Source organism: Macaca thibetana, chromosome 7 (genome assembly GCF_024542745.1).
Source record: "Macaca thibetana thibetana isolate TM-01 chromosome 7, ASM2454274v1, whole genome shotgun sequence".
Classification (NCBI taxonomy): Eukaryota; Metazoa; Chordata; class Mammalia; order Primates; family Cercopithecidae; genus Macaca; species Macaca thibetana.
In genome coordinates this window covers 85,166,626-85,183,502 of record NC_065584.1, presented here as the reverse complement: position 1 = coordinate 85,183,502, position 16,877 = coordinate 85,166,626, and the positions used below count along the sequence as shown (strand labels likewise).

At 43.5% G+C, this 16,877-nt stretch overlaps 3 protein-coding genes across 10 annotated transcripts in view; 2 read left to right on the top strand and 1 right to left on the bottom strand.

Moving 5' to 3' along the window:
* The window catches only part of DAD1 (defender against cell death 1), a 330,697-nt gene that overhangs the window by 93,419 nt on the left and 220,401 nt on the right, over positions 1-16,877 (bottom strand). The gene's annotated exons all lie outside the window — the stretch shown is intronic.
* Positions 1-16,877, top strand: part of MRPL52 (mitochondrial ribosomal protein L52) — a 244,816-nt gene that overhangs the window by 63,957 nt on the left and 163,982 nt on the right. The window lies entirely within an intron of this gene.
* OXA1L (OXA1L mitochondrial inner membrane protein) overlaps positions 1-16,877 on the top strand; it is a 240,727-nt gene that overhangs the window by 122,970 nt on the left and 100,880 nt on the right. The window lies entirely within an intron of this gene.

Sequence of the window (16,877 nt, the reverse complement as noted above, 5' to 3'; positions counted from 1 at the left end):
GAGCCACTAGCCAACAGCCAGCCTCCACTGCAAACCATGGGACGTCCGTCTTGGATTCCCAGGCCAGTCAAGCCTTCAGATGCCTGTATCCCAGTCGATATCTGAATGCAACTGCATGGGCAAGTTGCAAGAATTTCCCACCTAAGTCCTCTCTGAAGTCCTGACCCATGTTTTATGCTTGTTTGAGTCCGTTCTTACATTGCTATAAAGAAAACCTGAGGCTGGGTAATTTATAAAGAAAAGAGGTGGCTGGGCACTGTGGCTTACACCTGCAATCCCAGCACTTTGGGAGGCCGAGGTGGGTGGATCATTGGAGGTCAGGAGTTCAAGACCAACCTGGCCAACATGGTGAAATCCCGCCCCCACTAAAAATACAAAAATAAGCCAGGCATGGTGGTGGGTGCCTGTAGTCCCAGCTACTCGGGAAACTGAAGCAAGATAATCGCTCGAACCCAGGAGGTGGAGGTTGCAGTGAGCCAAGTTCACGCGACGGTATGCCAGCCTGGGCAACAGAACGAGACTCTGTCAAAGCAAAAAAAAAAGAAAAGAAAAGAGGTTTGATTGGCTCACAGTTTTGCAAGCTGTACAAGAAGCATAGTGCTGGCATCTGCTTCTGCTGAGGCTTCGAGGAGCTTACAATTATGATGGAAGGTAATGGGGAGCCAGCATGACACATTTCTCATGAGAATGGGAGCAAGAGAGAGAGAGTGAGGAGGTGCCACACTTTTAAACAGTCGTATCTTGCATGAACTCAGAGTGAGAACTCACTCATTGCTGTGAAGAGGGCACCAAGACATTCATGAGGGATCTGCCCCCCTGACTCAAACATTTCCCGCCAAGCTCCAGTCCCTCCAACACTGGGGATTACATTTTAACATGAGATTTAGAGAGGACAAAACATCCAAACCATATCATTCTGCCTTTGCCACCCCCCACAAAATTCTCATGTTCTTCTCACATTGCAAAAGTAATCATCCCTTCCCAATAGTCCTGCAAAGTCTTAACTGGTTCTAGAGTCAACTCAGTCAAAAGTCCAAAATCTCATTTGAGACTTTCCACCTATGAACATGTAAAATTAAAAACAAGTTATTTACTTCCAAGATACAATCACGATATAGGCATTGGGCAAACATTACCATTAAAAGGGAGAAACTGGACAAAAGAAAGGGGCTACAGGCGCCCACACAAGTCTGAAACCCAGCAGGGCAGTAATTAAACCTTAACTCTCCAAAATAATCTTTTTTGACTCCATGTCCTGCATCCGAGGCACACTGGTGCAAGCGGTGGGCTTCCAAGGCCTTGAGCAGCCTTACTGCTGTGGCTTTACAGGGTTCAGCCCCTGTGACTGCTCACAAGTTGAAGTCTGGTGCCTGTGGCTTCTCCAGGCTGAGAGTGCAAGCTGCTGGGGGCTCTACCATTCTGGAGTCTGGAAGACAGTGGCTCCCTTCCCACAGCTCCACTAGGCAGTGCCCCAGTGGGGACTATGATGGGGTGGGGATGCTGCAACTTCACATTTCCCCTTGGCACTGCCCTTGTAGAATCTCTCTGTCAGGGATCTGACCCTGTGGCTGGCTTCTGCCTGGGCACCCAGGCTTTCTGATGCATCCTCTGGAACCTAGGAAGGAAACTGCCAAGCCTCCTTTACTCTTGCATTCTGTGCACCTGCAGACTTAGCATTAGGTGGAAGCTTCCAAAGCTTACAGTTTATGCCCTCCAGAGTGGTGGCTCAGGTTGTACTTGAGGCCCTTTGAGCCACAGCTGTAGCTGGAATATCTGGGATATAGGTATTAGTGTCCCGAGGCTCAGCAGGGCAATGAAGCCCTGGGCCTGGCCCCTGAAGCTATTCTTTATTCCTAGGCTTCTGGGCCTGTGATGGAAGGAACTGTCTCCAAGGTGTCCGAAATGCCTTCAAGGACCTTTTTCCATTGTGTTGGATATTTGCACTTGGCTCCCTTTCACTCACACTAATCTCTCTAGCAAGTGGTTGCTCCACAGCCTGCTTTTTCTACCACCAGGATAGGCTGCACATTTTCCAAATTTTTACACTCTTCTTCCCTTCTAAATGTAAGTTCCAACTTTAAGTCATTTCTTTGCTCCTGTATCTGATCATAGATTTTTAGAAACATGCCACCTCTTGAAGGTTTTGCTGCTCAGACATTTCTCCCACCAAATACCCTGGGTCAGCAGTCCCTACCTTTTTGGCAACAGGGACCAGTTTCGTGGAAGACAGTTTTTCCACATATTAGGGAGGGGGGATGGTTTCAGGATGAAACTGTTGCACCTCAGATCATCAAGCATTAGATTCTAATAAGGAGGATGCAACCTAGATCCCTCACATGTGCAGTTCACAGTAGGGGTCATGCTCCTATGAGAATCTGATGCCACCCAGGAGGCGGAGCTCAGGTGGTAATGCTTGCTTGCTCACCACTCGCCTCCTGCTGTGCAGCCCAGTTTCTAACAGGCCACGGAGCAGTACTGGGGTCTCACTGTGTTGCCTAGGCTGGTCTCAAACTCCTGGGATCAAGCAGTCCTTTGACCTTGGCCTCCCAAAGTGCTAGGATTACAAACGTGAACCATTAGGCCCGGTCAGTCATCACTCTTAAATTCAAACTTCCACAGATCCCTAGGGCATGAACACAGTGGAGCCAAGTTCTTTGCTGGGGCATAACACAGGTGACCTTCACTCCAGTTTCTAATAACTTCATCATTTCCATCTGAGACTTCCTCAGTCTGGTCTACACTGTTCATATGTCTGTCAGCATTTTGGTCATAGCCATTCAGCCAGTCTTAAGAAGTTCCAAACTTTCCTTCACCTTTCTGTCTTCTTTTGAGCCCTTCAAACTCACCCAAACTCTACCTGTTGCCCAGTTCCAAAGCCACTTCCACGTATTCAGGTATCTTTGTAGCAATGCTTTACTCCTTGGTACCAATTTTCTGTGTTAGTCCGTTCTTGTGTTTCTATGGGGAAATATAAGAGACTGGATAATTTATAAAGAAAAGAGGTTTAATTGGCTCACAGTTGTGCAGTCTGTACAGGAAGCATGCTGCCAGCATCCGCTCCTGGTGAGGGCCTCAGGAAGCTTACAGTCATGGTGGCAGGTGACAGGGGGCCAGCATGATACATGTCCCACAAGAACAGGAGCAAGAGAGAGAAAGGAAGGAGGTGCCACACTCTTTTAAACGACCAGATCTCATGTAAACTTAGAGTGAGAACTCATTTATTACTGCAAGGACAGCACCAAGCCATCCATTAGGGATCTGCCCCCATGTCCCAAACACCTCCTGCCAGGCACCACCTCCAATACTGGGGACTACATTTCAACATGAGATTTGGAACAGAAAAAACATCCAAACAGTATCAACACAATAAGTTTATGGTGATTTGCTACACAACAACTGTAACAAGAACACCCCATTTTGCAAATAAAGAAACTGAGGCTTAATAAGTGACTTTCCCAAAGCTTAACCATCATTTTATTCTGCTCCAAATGTGCTAACAAATTTTATGCCATGCAGAAGAAATCCTTCTCAAGGTTCATGTCCATTTCAGCATATCCATCAGCAGAACACACTGTCAAAGGAAATGGACTTCACTGAAGTGGAAGCAATCTATTTTACTTGCATTTTGGATGAGGCCATTTTCTATGTTTCCACCTATTGATCCATTAACTAAAATATGTAAAACTGCTTAAATATTACTTGCAGTATTACAAGGATAAGTGCCTACAAACTACTGTAGGCAAGCATCCTAATAAGAGAAAGTCCCAGGAGATGACTTAACAGTTATCTCTCTTTCTCTAAAATCGCTTCTAGCTGGCTGGGTTGAAGTTTCAAAGGTCAATTCTTTCGGAATGTTCGCAAAGCATGAGCTATATGACTAATACCTTGTGAAATTTTAGAGATAAGTTTAAAACAAATTTTATAGAACTTGGTTTGAAGAATAAAATGTATGTGAAACATAAGTGAGAAATCAGTGAAACTTAAAGTTTTTGTGAAGTTTTAAAAGGCATTGAACTCAGTGCTGCCCTTGTTATAGCAGAAAGCAAAACCGAACCGAACTCAATGGACACCACCCACAGAGGGAGTATTTAAACCAGCCCTTGCCAAGGAGAATCACCGATTCCAGTGGTTGTAACTTGAGTTTCTGCAAGCCTCACTACTGCCAGCTGAAGTGCTCTGACACCCCAGACTAATGTGAAAGGCAGTCTAGGCCACAAGGACTGCAACAGCTAGGGGAATCTTAGTGCTGAACTGGGCCCAGAGATAGTGGACTGGGGGGACATGCGACCTACTGAGACACCAGCCAGGGCAGCCAAGGGAGTGCTGGCATTGCCCCTCCTCTAAACCCAGGCTGCATAGCTTGCAGCTCTGAAAGAGCTTGAGGAGAGGAGAGGGAAGGGTGGGGAGGATTTTGTCTTGCATCTTGGATACCAGATAACCCACAGCAGGGTAGGACAGCAGTAAGAGTTGTGAGGCCCCCTTTCAAGGCCCTAGATCCCAGACATTTCTAGATACACCCTGGGCCAGGAAAGAATCCACCACCTTAAAGGGAAGGGCCCAGTCCTGGTAGGATTCATGACCTGCTCACTGAGGAGCCCTTGGGCCCTGAATAACCAGCAGCAATACCCGGGTACTATGTCAAGGGCCTTGAATGAGACACTGAGACTTGCTGGCTTGAGGTGAAACTCAGCACATTATAGCTGTGGTGGCTATGGGGCAAAACTCCTTTTGCTTGAGAAAACTGAAGGGAAAAGTAAAAATGACTTTGTCTTGCACCTTAGGTACCAGCTCAGCCAGAGGTAGGTGGAGAACCAAGTGGGTTCTGGGGGTCCCCAATTCTCGGATTGGCTCTTGGATGGCATTTCTGGACCTGCCCTGGGCCAGAAGGAAGCCCATTCCCCCTGAAAGGTGAGTCTTAGGCCAGGCTGACTAAAGATACTTCAGGTCTTAAGGGAATATTGGCAGTAGCCTGGCAGTACTCCCCATGGGCCTGAGGTGGGAGTGGCCACAGGGTAAGGCTCCTCTGCCTTTGGGAATGAGTGGGAAGCACTGCATCTTGTGGTTTGAGTGCCAGTTCAACCACAGTACAATAGAACACAAAGTAGACTTCTAAAGTTTTTGACTCTAGCCACTGTCTCCTAGGCAGCATCTCTGAACCTACCCTGGGGCTAGAGGAAATCACTGTCCTGAAGGGAAAGACATAGGCCTGGCTGGCTTTGCCACCTGTGGACTGTAGAGCCCCACAGTTTTTAGCGAAATAGGTGGTAGCCAGGGAGTAGTTATAGTAGGCCTTGGGTGAGACCCAGCTGTGCTGGCTTCAGGTCTGACCCAGCACAGTTCTAATGGTGGTGGCCACAGGAGTGACTGTGTCATTCCACCCCCAGCTCCCAGTGGCTCAGAACAGAGAGAGTCTCTGTTTGTTTGGGAGAAACTAAGGGAAGACAACAAGAGTCTCTGTTGGTAATCTAGAAAATTCTTCTGGATCTTGTCTAAGATGATCAAAGTGGTACCTCTGTAAGTCTGCAACAACCACAGCATTACTGGGCTTGGTGTCCCCCCTAAAACAGATACAGCCTAGATCACAACACACAAGTTCTTTTGAATATCTGGAAAACCTTCCCAAGAAGGACAGGCACAAATAAGGCCAGACAGTGCCAACTACAATAAATACCTAACTTTTCAATGCCCATACATAGACAAACATCTACAAATATCAAGATGATCCAGGAAAACATGACCTTACAAAATGAACTAAATAATGCACCAGGGATAATCCTGGAGAAACAGAGATATGTGACTGTATCGGTTCACTTCTACACTGTTATAAAGAACTACCAGAGACTGGATAATTTATAAAGGACAGAGGAGGCTTCATTGACCCACTTTTGCATGGCTGGGGAGGCTTCAGGAAACTTAAAATCATGACAGAAGGTGAAAGAGAAGTAAAACACTTCTTACATGGCAGTGGGGGCTGGAGTAATGACAAACACATTTAAACCATCAGATCTCATGAGAACTCACTATCATGAGAACAGCATGGGGGAAATCACAACCCATGATCCAATCACCTTCCACCAGGTACCTCTCTCGAATATTGCCAGACTACTGCCAATATTCCCTTAAGACCTGAACTATCTTTAGGGGGATTACAATTTAAGATGAGATTTGGGTGGGGACACAGAGTCAAACCATATCATTAAGTCCCGGCCCCTCCCAAATTTTATATTCTTCTCACATTTTAAAACCAACCATGCCTTCCCAACAATCCCTTAAAGTCTTGATTCATTCCAGCATTAACTCAAATGTCTAAGTCCAAAGTCTCATCTGAGACAAGGCAAGTTCCTTCCACCTATAAGCCTGTAAAATCAAAAACAAGTTAGTTACTTCCAAGATCCACTGAGGGTAAAGGTATTGTGTAAGTGTTCCCATTCTAAATGGAAAAAATTGGCCAAAACAAAGGAACCACAGGACCCATGCAAGTCTGAATCCCAGCAGGGCAGCCACTAAATCTTAAAGATCCAAAATAATCTCCTTTGACTCCATATCTCACATCCAGGACACGGTGATGCAAGAGGTGGGCTCCCAGGGCCTTGGACAGATCAGCCCCTGTGGCTCTGCAGGGTACAGCCCCTGAAGATGCTTCCATCGGCTGGCATTGAGTGTCTGTGGCTTTTTCAGGTGCACAGTGCAAGCTGTGGGTGGATCTACCATTCTGGGGTTTGGAGGACAGAGAAGAGCTCACAGCTTCACTAGGCAGTGCCCCAGTAGGGACTCTGCATGGGGGCTCCAACCCCACATTTCCCATCTGCATTGCCCTAATAAAAGTTCTTCATGAGGGCTTTACCCCTGCAATAGACTTCTGCTTAGACAACCAGGCATTTCCATACATCCTCTGAAATCTAGGTGGAGGCTTCCAAAGCTCAGCTTTAGTCTTCTGCACACCCACAAGCCTAATGGCACATGAAAGTCACCAAGGCTTGGGGCTTGCACCCTCTGAAGTAACAGCCTGAGCTGCACCTTGGCCCCTTTTAGCCATGGCTGGAGCTGGAGCAGCTGGGACACAGAGCACCATGTCCCAAGGCTGCATAGAGCAGTGGAGCCCTGGGCCTGGCCCATGAAACCATTTTTCTCTCCTAGGCATCCAGGCCTATGATGGGAGGGGCTGCTATGAGGATGTCTGAAATGCCCTTGTTAGAAACAAATGCTCAGTGCTGCAAAGAAGATTCAGCACTCTGGCAAAAAAAAAAAAAAAAAAAAAAAAAAAAAAAAAAAAAAAAAAAAAAAAAAAAAAAACTTTCTCAGCAAGGCAATTTACTTCTGCAAAAAGGTGCCACTCATGCCAGATGTGGTTGCAAGAGAACACCAAGCGGGGTGGGGCAGGGGTCATTTTATCCCTAATGCAGCGGCTCCTGTAGCTGTGTCATTTCCCCATTGGCTGTAGTCAGACAGCACAGTCTAAGCTGACCCAGTTGGCTACTGTTTAAAATTGAATAGGGCTAGTTATGCAGGAAGGGAGAGGATGTCTGTTAGGGTGCAGTAAAGGTAAGAAGGATAGTTTCAGTGGGAAGGTCAGTTACAGAGCTGGTAATCAAGGAATAGATGTGAGTTATAGATTAGGACTGGTGGGGAAAGTTGTTTACCATAACTAGCAGCAAGGAGGCACAAAGAATGAGAAAGTTAGGCTTGAAAAATCAAGATCAAAGAACCAGGAAGCTGAACAACCTGACTCTTTGAAGAGGAACTCACTGTACCTAATACCCTGGAGACATTTTCCCTCATTGTCTTGGCTATTAACATTCTGCTTCTCTTTACTTATGCAAATTTCTGCAGCCAGCATGAATTTCTCCCCAGAAAATCAGCTCTTCTTTTCTACCACGTGGTCAGGCTGCAAATTTTCCAAACTTTTATGCTCTGCTTCCCTTTTAAACATAAGTTCCAGTTTCAGACCATCTCTTTGTGAATGCCTATGATTGTATGCTTTCAGAAAAAACCAGATCACATCTTGAATGCTTTGCTGTTTAGAAACTTCTTCTGACAGATACCCTAAATCATCTCTCTCAAGTTCAAAGTTCCACAGATCTCTAAGGCAGGGGAAAAATGCTTCTAGTTTCTTTGATAAAGCATAGCAAGAGTGACTTTCTCTCCAGCTCCCAGTAAGTTCCTCATCTCCACCTGAGACCACCTCAGCCTGGACTTCATTGTTCACAACAGTATCAGCATTTAAGTCACAACCATTCAACAAGTCTCCAGGAAATTTCAAACATTCCCATATCTTCCTGTGTTCTTCAGAGCCCTCCAAACTGTTCCAACCTCTGCTCGTTACCCAGTTCCAAAGTCACTTGACATTTTCAGGTCTCTTTATAGCAGTGCCCCCAGACTCCTAGTACCAATTTTCTGTATTATTAATAGCTTATTTTCACACTGCTATAAAGAACTACCTGAAACTAAGTAATTTATAAGAAAAAAAAACAAGATTTAATTGACTCACAGTTCCATCAGAGTGAACAGGCAACCTACAGAATGGGAGAAAATTTTTGCAATCTACTCATCTGACAAAGGGCTAATATCCATAACCTACAAAGAACTCAATCAAATTTACAAGAAAAAAGCAAACAACCCCATCAAAAAGTGGGCAAAGGATATGAACAGACACTTCTCAAAAGAAGACATTCATACAGCCAACAGACACATGAAAAAATGCTCATCATCACTCGCCATCAGAGAAATGCAAATCAAAACCACAATGAGATACCATCTCACACCAGTTAGAATGGTAATCATTAAAAAATCAGGAAACAACAGGTGCTGGAGAGGATGTGGAGAAATAGGAACACTTTTACACTGTTGGTGGGACTGTAAACTAGTTCATCCATTGTGGAAAACAGTGTGGCGATTCCTCAAGGATCTAGAACTAGAAATACCATTTGACCCAGTCATCCCATTACTGGGGATACACCCAAAGGATTATAAGTCATGCTGCTATAAAGACACATGCACACATATGTTTATTGCGGCACTATTCACAATAGCAAAGACTTGGAATCAACCCAAATGTCCATCAGTGACAGACTGGATTAAGAAAATGTGGCACATATGCACCATGGAATACTATGCAGCCATAAAAAAGGATGAGTTTGTGTCCTTTGTAGGGACATGGATGCAGCTGGAAACCATCATTCTCAACAAACTATCGCAAGAACAGAAAACCAAATACCACATGTTCTCACTCATAGGTGGGAATTGAACAATGAGATCACTTGGACACAGGAAGGGGAGCATCACACACCGGGTCCTATTGTGGTGAGAGGGTAGGAGGAAGGGATAGCATTAGGAGACATACCTAATGTAAATGACGAGTTAATGGGTGCAGCACACCAACATGGCACATGTATACATATGTAACAAACCTGCACATTGTGCACATGTACCCTAGAACTTAAAGTATAATTAAAAAAAAAAAAGAATCGAGCAGAAATTCTGGAGTTGAAAAATGCAATTGGCATACTGAAGAATGCTTCTGAGTCTTTTAATAGCAGAATTATCAAGCAGAAGACAGAATGACTGAGCTTGAAGACAAGCTATTATAATATTTGAAAATACACAGTCAGAGGAGACAAAAGAAAAAAGAAGAATACTGCGTTTGTCCCGTGGTTTTTGTAACCCACAAACCAGGAGATTCCCTCTGGTGCCTACCCCACCAGGGCCCTGGGTTTCAAGCACAAAACTGGGCAGCCATTTGGGCAGACACCAAACTAGCTGCAGGAGATCTTTTTTTCCATACCCCAGTGGTGCCTGGAACGCCAGCGAGACAGAACCATTCACTCCCCTGGAAAGGGGTGCTGAAGCCAGGGAGTCAAGTGGTATAGCTCGGTGAGTTCCACCACCATGGAGCCCAGCAAACTAAGATCCACTGGCTTGAAATTCTCACTGCCAACACAGAAGCAGTCTGAGATGGCCTGGGACACTCGAGGTTGGTCGGGGGAGGGGCGGCCACCATTGCTGAGGCTTGAGTAGGTGGTTTTACATTCACAGTGTAAAGAAAGCCACTGGGAAGTTCGAATTGGGCGGAGCCCACTGCAGCTCAGCAAGGCGGCTGTGGCCAGACTGGTAGATTTCCTTTCTCTGGGTAGGGCAGCTCTGAAAAAGAAGGTAGCAGCCCCAGTCAGGGACTTATAGATAAAACCCCCATCTCCCTGGGTCAGAGCACTTGGGAAAAGGGGCAGCTGTGGGCACAGCTTCAGCAGACTTAAACGTCCCTGCCTGACAGCTCTGAAGAAAGCAGTGGACCTCCAAGCATAGCATTCAAGCTCTGCTAAGGGTTAGACTGCCTCCTCAAGTGGGTCTCTGACCCCCGTGCATCCTGACTGGGAGACACCTCCCAGTAGGGACCAAGAGACACCTCATACTGGAGAGTTCTGGCTGGCATCTAGCAGTTGCCCCTCTGGGTCGAAGAGGGGCAACTCCAAGAGCAACTCCAAGACACATAATTCTCACATTTGCCAAGGTTGAAGAAGAGCAACTCCAAGACACATAATTCTCACATTTGCCAAGGTTGAAATGAAGGAAAAAATGTTAAGGGCAGCCAGAGAGAAAGGTCGGGTTACCCACAAAGGGAAGCCCATCAGACTAACAGGAGATCTCTCTGCAGAAACCCTACAAGTCAGAAGAGAGTGGGGGCCAATATTCAACATACTTAAAGAAAAGAATTTTCAACCCAGAATTTCATATCCAGCCAAACTAAGCTTCAAAAACGAAGGAGAAACAAAATCCTTTACAGACAAGCAAATGCTGAGAGATTTTGTCACCACCAGGCCTGCCTTACAAGAGCTCCTGAAGGAAGCACCCAACATGGAAAGGAACAACTGGTACCAGCCACTGCAAAAATATACTAAATTGTAAAGAACATTGGCATGATGAAGAAACTGCATCAACTAATGGGCAAAACAACCAGTTAGCCTCATAATGACAGGATCAAATTCACACACAACAATATTAACCTTAAATGTAAATGGGCTAAATGCCCCAGTTAAAAGACACAGACTGGCAAATTGGATAAACAGCCAAGACCCATCAGTGTGCTGTATTCAGGAGACCCATCTCATGTGCAAAGATACACATAGGCTCAAAATAAAGGGATGGAGAAATATTTACCAAGCAAATGGAAAGCAAAAAAAAAGCAGGAGTTGCAATCCTAATCTCTGATAAAACAGACTTTAAACCAACAAAGATCAAAAGAAACAAAGAACGGCATTACATAATGGTAAAGGGATCAATGCAGCAAGAAGAGCTAACTATCCTAAATATATATGCACCCAACACAGAAGCACCCAGATTCATAAAGCAAGTCCTTAGAGACCTAAAAAGAGACTTAGACTCCCACACAATAATAGCAGGAGACTTTAACACCCTACTGTCAATATTAGACAGGTTAACGAGACAGAAATTAACAAGGATATTCAGGACTTGAACTCAACTCTGGACCAAGCGGACCTATTAGACATCTGTAGAACTCTCCACCCCAAACCAACAGAATATACATTCTGCTCAGCACCTCATTGCACTTATTCTAAAATTGACCACATAATTGGAAGTAAAACACTCCTCAGCAAATGTAAAAGAACAGGAATCACAACAAACTGTCTCTCAGACCACAGGGCAATCAAATCAGAACTCAGGATTAAGAACCTCACTTCACTCAAAACCGCACAACTACATGGAAACTGAACAACCTGCTCCTGAATGATTACTGGGTAAATAACGAAATGAAGGCAGAAAGAACGATGTTCTTTGAAACCAATGAGAACAAAGACACAATGTACCAGAATCTCTGGGACACATTTAAAGCAGTGTGTAGAGGGAAATTTATAGCACTAAATGACCACAAGAGAAAGCAGAAAAGATCTAAAATTGACACCCTAACATCAAAGTTAAAAGAACTAGAGAAGCAACAGCAAACGAATTCAAAATCTAGCAGAAGACAAGAAATAACTAAGATCACAGCAAAACTGAAGGAGCTAGAGACATGAAAAACCCTTCAAAAAATCAATGAATCCAGGAGCTGGCTTTTTTGAAGAGATCAGCAAATAGACCACAGCCAGACCATGTATTCAGACCATCCCAACAGCTTTATAGTTTTCTGGTACAATCTTGCCTGGTATTCACGCCCTTGAGTAATCCCTTTCACACTGAATGGGGCTGACTCATACAACCAACAGGATATTGAGGATATGATGGTGTTTCAAAGTTAGGTCGTAAAAGTCATTGCACCTTCCAACTTGCTGTCTCTCAGATCACTCGCTCTGAAGGAAGCCAGCTGCCATGTCCTGAGATATGTAAGTAGCCCTATGGAGAGGATTACTGTAAGTGAGCAAAATTCCTCACCTGTTATTGAAAGTAGATAAATCAAATTGCTTAAAGTAGATAAATCAAGAAACAGTAGTATAAACATATTATTTCTGAATAGTAGATATAACCACCTGTAATCCCAGTACTCTGAGAAGTCGCAGTGAGCAGATTGCTTGAGGTCAGGAGTTTGAGACTGGCCTGGGCAACATGACAAAACCCTGTCTCTACCAAAAAAAAAAAAAATTAGATGGGTGTAGGTGCATGCACCTGTAATCCCAGCTACTTGGGAGGCTGAGGTGGGAGGATCACTTGAGCCCAGGAGGTCGAGGCTGCAATGAGCTGAGATCACACCATTGCACTCCAGCCTGCATGACAGAGCAAGACCCTGTCTCAAAAAAAAAGAAAAAAAGAATAGTACGTATAATTAACAATGAATTTAAAATAAAATGGTGAAAATAATAATAATTTAACAATAATTTATGTAATTGATATAATCAATAAAAATTCTGTTTGATGTTAAAAGTAATGGCAGATCTACAGGTGAGACTATCAGAGATATCATGGGACAAAATAGAAGGTAAAGGAAGGAAACTAACTATATTAAGCACCTATTTTTTGAGTAAAATGAGGTTTCTGAGAGAAAGGGTGACCCAGCCAGCAGATTGCAGAGCCAGTATACACATCCATATTTATCTGACTCTAAGGTCAAAGTCTTTTCCACTGTATCAAGTAATTGACCAAGACACACCAGCTCTCAGAGTAGCAGAATGTTTTCCACATTTTTACTGATGAATAATTAATAACATAAATTATGTTTATATTGCAAAGTTTATTTATGGAAATTTGATACCCCTTTTTACATTTTATATAAATTTATTGAGTTGTAACACTGCCTGAGTCCAGGTAAAGCAAATACAAATCTGGGTTCAGAAACTCACATGTACAACAAATTTAACTTTCTGGATATTTTTTAAACTCAGCTTAATGTCCCTAGGTGCTCCATTAGCCTGATGACAGAAATTAAATCTCAGGCAATTCTGGGTTCTCCCACAAGTACACTTTCCTTCAGAGTTGTGCTGAAGTTCTAAGGAGGATGGAAAGAGGCTAGGAAAATGGCCAGTCCTTTGCCCATCTATCCTCTAGCATTCTCCCATCCTGCCCCAGGTTGTCAGACCACACAGGTGGCTGGTGCATCACTCCTCATTCTTCTCAGTGAGGTCCTTGAAGCTTGGGCAGCTCTCCCTGCTACTTCTTTACCTGTCTCAGGCACTCTAGACTTCATTACTCTATTTCTGCACCTCTGAGCTGCAGAAGACTCCTTGATGCTCTTGAAAATCCCACCTGCCTAGAAACTTTGTGTGTCCTCTTCTCCTCTGTGGCATTACCGTTGCCTGAAGGCCCTTTCCAGAAAGCAGATCACAAGTTTATTTTCTGTTCTCAGAACCACAACTCTATGTGTGGTTCTATCATTTCCCCTTTCAGACTCAGCCGGGAATTGGGAAAGGCAGAGTACTATGCCCCTTTCTGGGGCCCCACTAGCTCTGAACTGTCCTTTCTTCTCTTTCAAGTCTCCTCTTTCTCCCTAGTGTGCACAATCTGAGGAAGTAAAAAGACATGTTCTGACCCATCAGGTTTTTTCCACACCATGAGTCTTAAACTTCAAAAAGGCTTTACTCTTCCTTCTGCAGCATTTCTTTCCCAGTCTACCTACCCAAACTGGGAGGAATAAGAAATACTCATAAAAAATCATGGTTTTCCACACAGTGGCTTATCAAAAAAAAAAAAAATCATGGTTAACGTTTCAACCTATATGATGCTACCATATAGGTACTTGTGCCACATGCTGGAAATACAAAGAAAAATGTGGTTAAATTCCTGCTGTCAGGATGTGTCCAGGGTCACATTGTTAGTAGATAGATACGAAGAAAAAAAAACAGCAGTGACGATACAGTATTCAGTGCAATATTAGAACTATTTATAGACAAGAGAAATATGATTGGGTGGACGGAAGGGGGAAGTACTTAGAAAAGTTTTCCAGTGAAAAACTCAACCTGCTTTTGGCCAAGGTCAGGAAGGCATTTCAAGTGGGAAGAACAACATATGCAAAGGCATGGAAGCCCAAGAGAATGTGATAACTTTCAAGAGAAACTTTCGAGTGGTGTGGTTGGAGACTAGGTTGTGTAAGGAAGAGGATGGAAGAACAGAGAGGAGCAGTAGGTGAGCCAGGATCAAAAGGATACCATACTAGAAAGCTACATTGCAGTCCGAAGATTATTTACAGGCATCATATAATTTTAGGCTGGAAAATAGTATAATCTGTTTTGTGTTTTTAAAGATCACTCTAGCAGAATGTGAAGAACTAAAGTGAGAAGAATATTAAAATCCAGGTAAGAAATAAAAGAGCCCAAGTTAAGGCAATGACAGTGGGGATGGGAAAAAAGGAGGAAGTTCATTTACAAGATATTTTTGAGGCAAAATTATAGAACTTGGGGTAAGAGAGTGAAAGAGAAAAAGGAATTTAGGATAACTCCCAAAATCCTGGGTTGAGTGACCAAGGAAATGATGATGCCATTCACATAGAAAAGAACACATGAGGAAGGGCAGGTTTGGGCAGAAGTGGTCAGGGCTGGGGTGGGCAGGAGATTGATACATTCACATTTTTTTCATTCATCAATCATTTCATTTTAATGGTTCACTTGGTTCAGATTTTGAATTTTTATTATTTATTATTTTTAAAATAATTTCAACTTTTATTTTAGATTCAGGAGATAACACATGCAGATTTGTTACGTGGGTGAATTGTATGGTGCTAAGGTTTGGGGTGTGACTGAACCCAGCACCTAGGTAGCGAGCATAGTACCTGATAGGTAGTTTTTCCACCCTCTCCCCCACTTCCTACCTCCCCTATCTTGTAGTCCCCAGTGTCTATTTTTTCCATCTTTGTGTCCATGTGTGTCCAGTGTTTAGCTCCTACTTATAAGTGAGATCATGTGATATTTGGTTTTCTTTTTTTTCTTTTTTTTTTTTTTTTTTTGAGACAGAATCTCGCTCTGTTGCCCAGGCTGGAGTGCAGTGGCGCCATCTCGGCTCACTGCAAGCTCTGCCTCCCGGGTTCACTCCATTCTCCTGCCTCAGCCTCCCCAGCTCCTACAGGCGCCCACCGCCACACCCGGCTAATTTTTTGTATTTTTAGTAGAGACGGGGTTTCACCGTGGCAGGATGGTCTTGATCTCCTGACCTCGTGATCCACCCGCCTTGGCCTCCCAAAGTGCTGGGATTACAGGCGCAAGCCACCACACCCGTCCTGGTTTTCTGTTTCTGCTTTAATTCACTTAGGATAATGCCCTCCAGCTGCATCCATGTTGCTGAAGAAAAACATGATTTCATTCTTTTTAATGGCTGCATAGCATTCTTTGGTGTATAGGCACCATATTTTCTTTATCCAATCCACTGTCAGTGGGCACCTAGGTTGACTCCATGTCCTTGCTATTGTGAGTAGTGCTGCAATGAACATGCAAGTGCATGTCTTTTTGGTAAAAGAATTTATTTTCTCTTGGATATATACCCAGTAATGGGATTGCTGGATTGAATGTCAGTTCTAAGTTCTTTGAGAAATCTTCAAAAAACTTTCCACAGTGACTGAACTAATTTACATTCTTACCAACACTGTATAAGTGTTCTATTTTCTCTGCAGCCTCACCAGCATCTGTTGTTTTTTTGGCTTTTTAATATAGCCTTTCTGACTGGTATGAGATAGTATCTCTTTGTGGTTTTGATCTGAATTTCTCTGATAATCAGTGATGTTGAGCATTTTTTCCATGTTTGTTGGCTGCTTGTAAATCTTCTTTTGAGAAGTGTCTGTTCATGTCTTTTGCCCAGTTTTTAATTGGGTTATTTGTTTTTTGCTTGTTGAATTGAGCTTCTTACAGATTCTGGATATTAGATCTTTGTCGGCTGCATAGTTTGTGAATATTTTGTCCCATTCTGTAGGCTGTCTGTTTAGTCTGTTGATAGTTTCTTTTGCTGTGCAGAAGCTCTTTAGTTTAATTAGGTCCTACTTGTCAATTTTTGTTTTTGTTGCAATTGCTTTTGAGGACTTAGCAATAAATTCATTCCTAAGGCTGATGTCCAGAATGATGTTTCCTAGGTTTTCTTCTAGAATTGTTATAGTTTAAGCTTTTATATTTAAATATTTAATCCATCTCGAGTTAATTTTTGTACATGGTAAAAGGTAGGAGTCCAGTTTCATTCTTCTGTATATAGCTAGCCAGCTATCCCAGCACCCTTTATTGAATAGGGAGTCTTTTCCCCATTGCTTATTTTTGTCAACTTTGTTGAAGATCAAATGGATGTAGGGGTGTGGCTTTATTTATGGTTTTCTATTCTGCTCCATTGGTCTATGTGTCTGTTTTTGTACTGTACCATGTTTTGCTTACTGTAGCCTTACAGTATATTTTGAAGTCAGGTAATGTGGTGCTGACAGCTTTGTTCCTTTTGCTTAGGATTGTTTTGGCTATTTGGGCCCTTTTTTG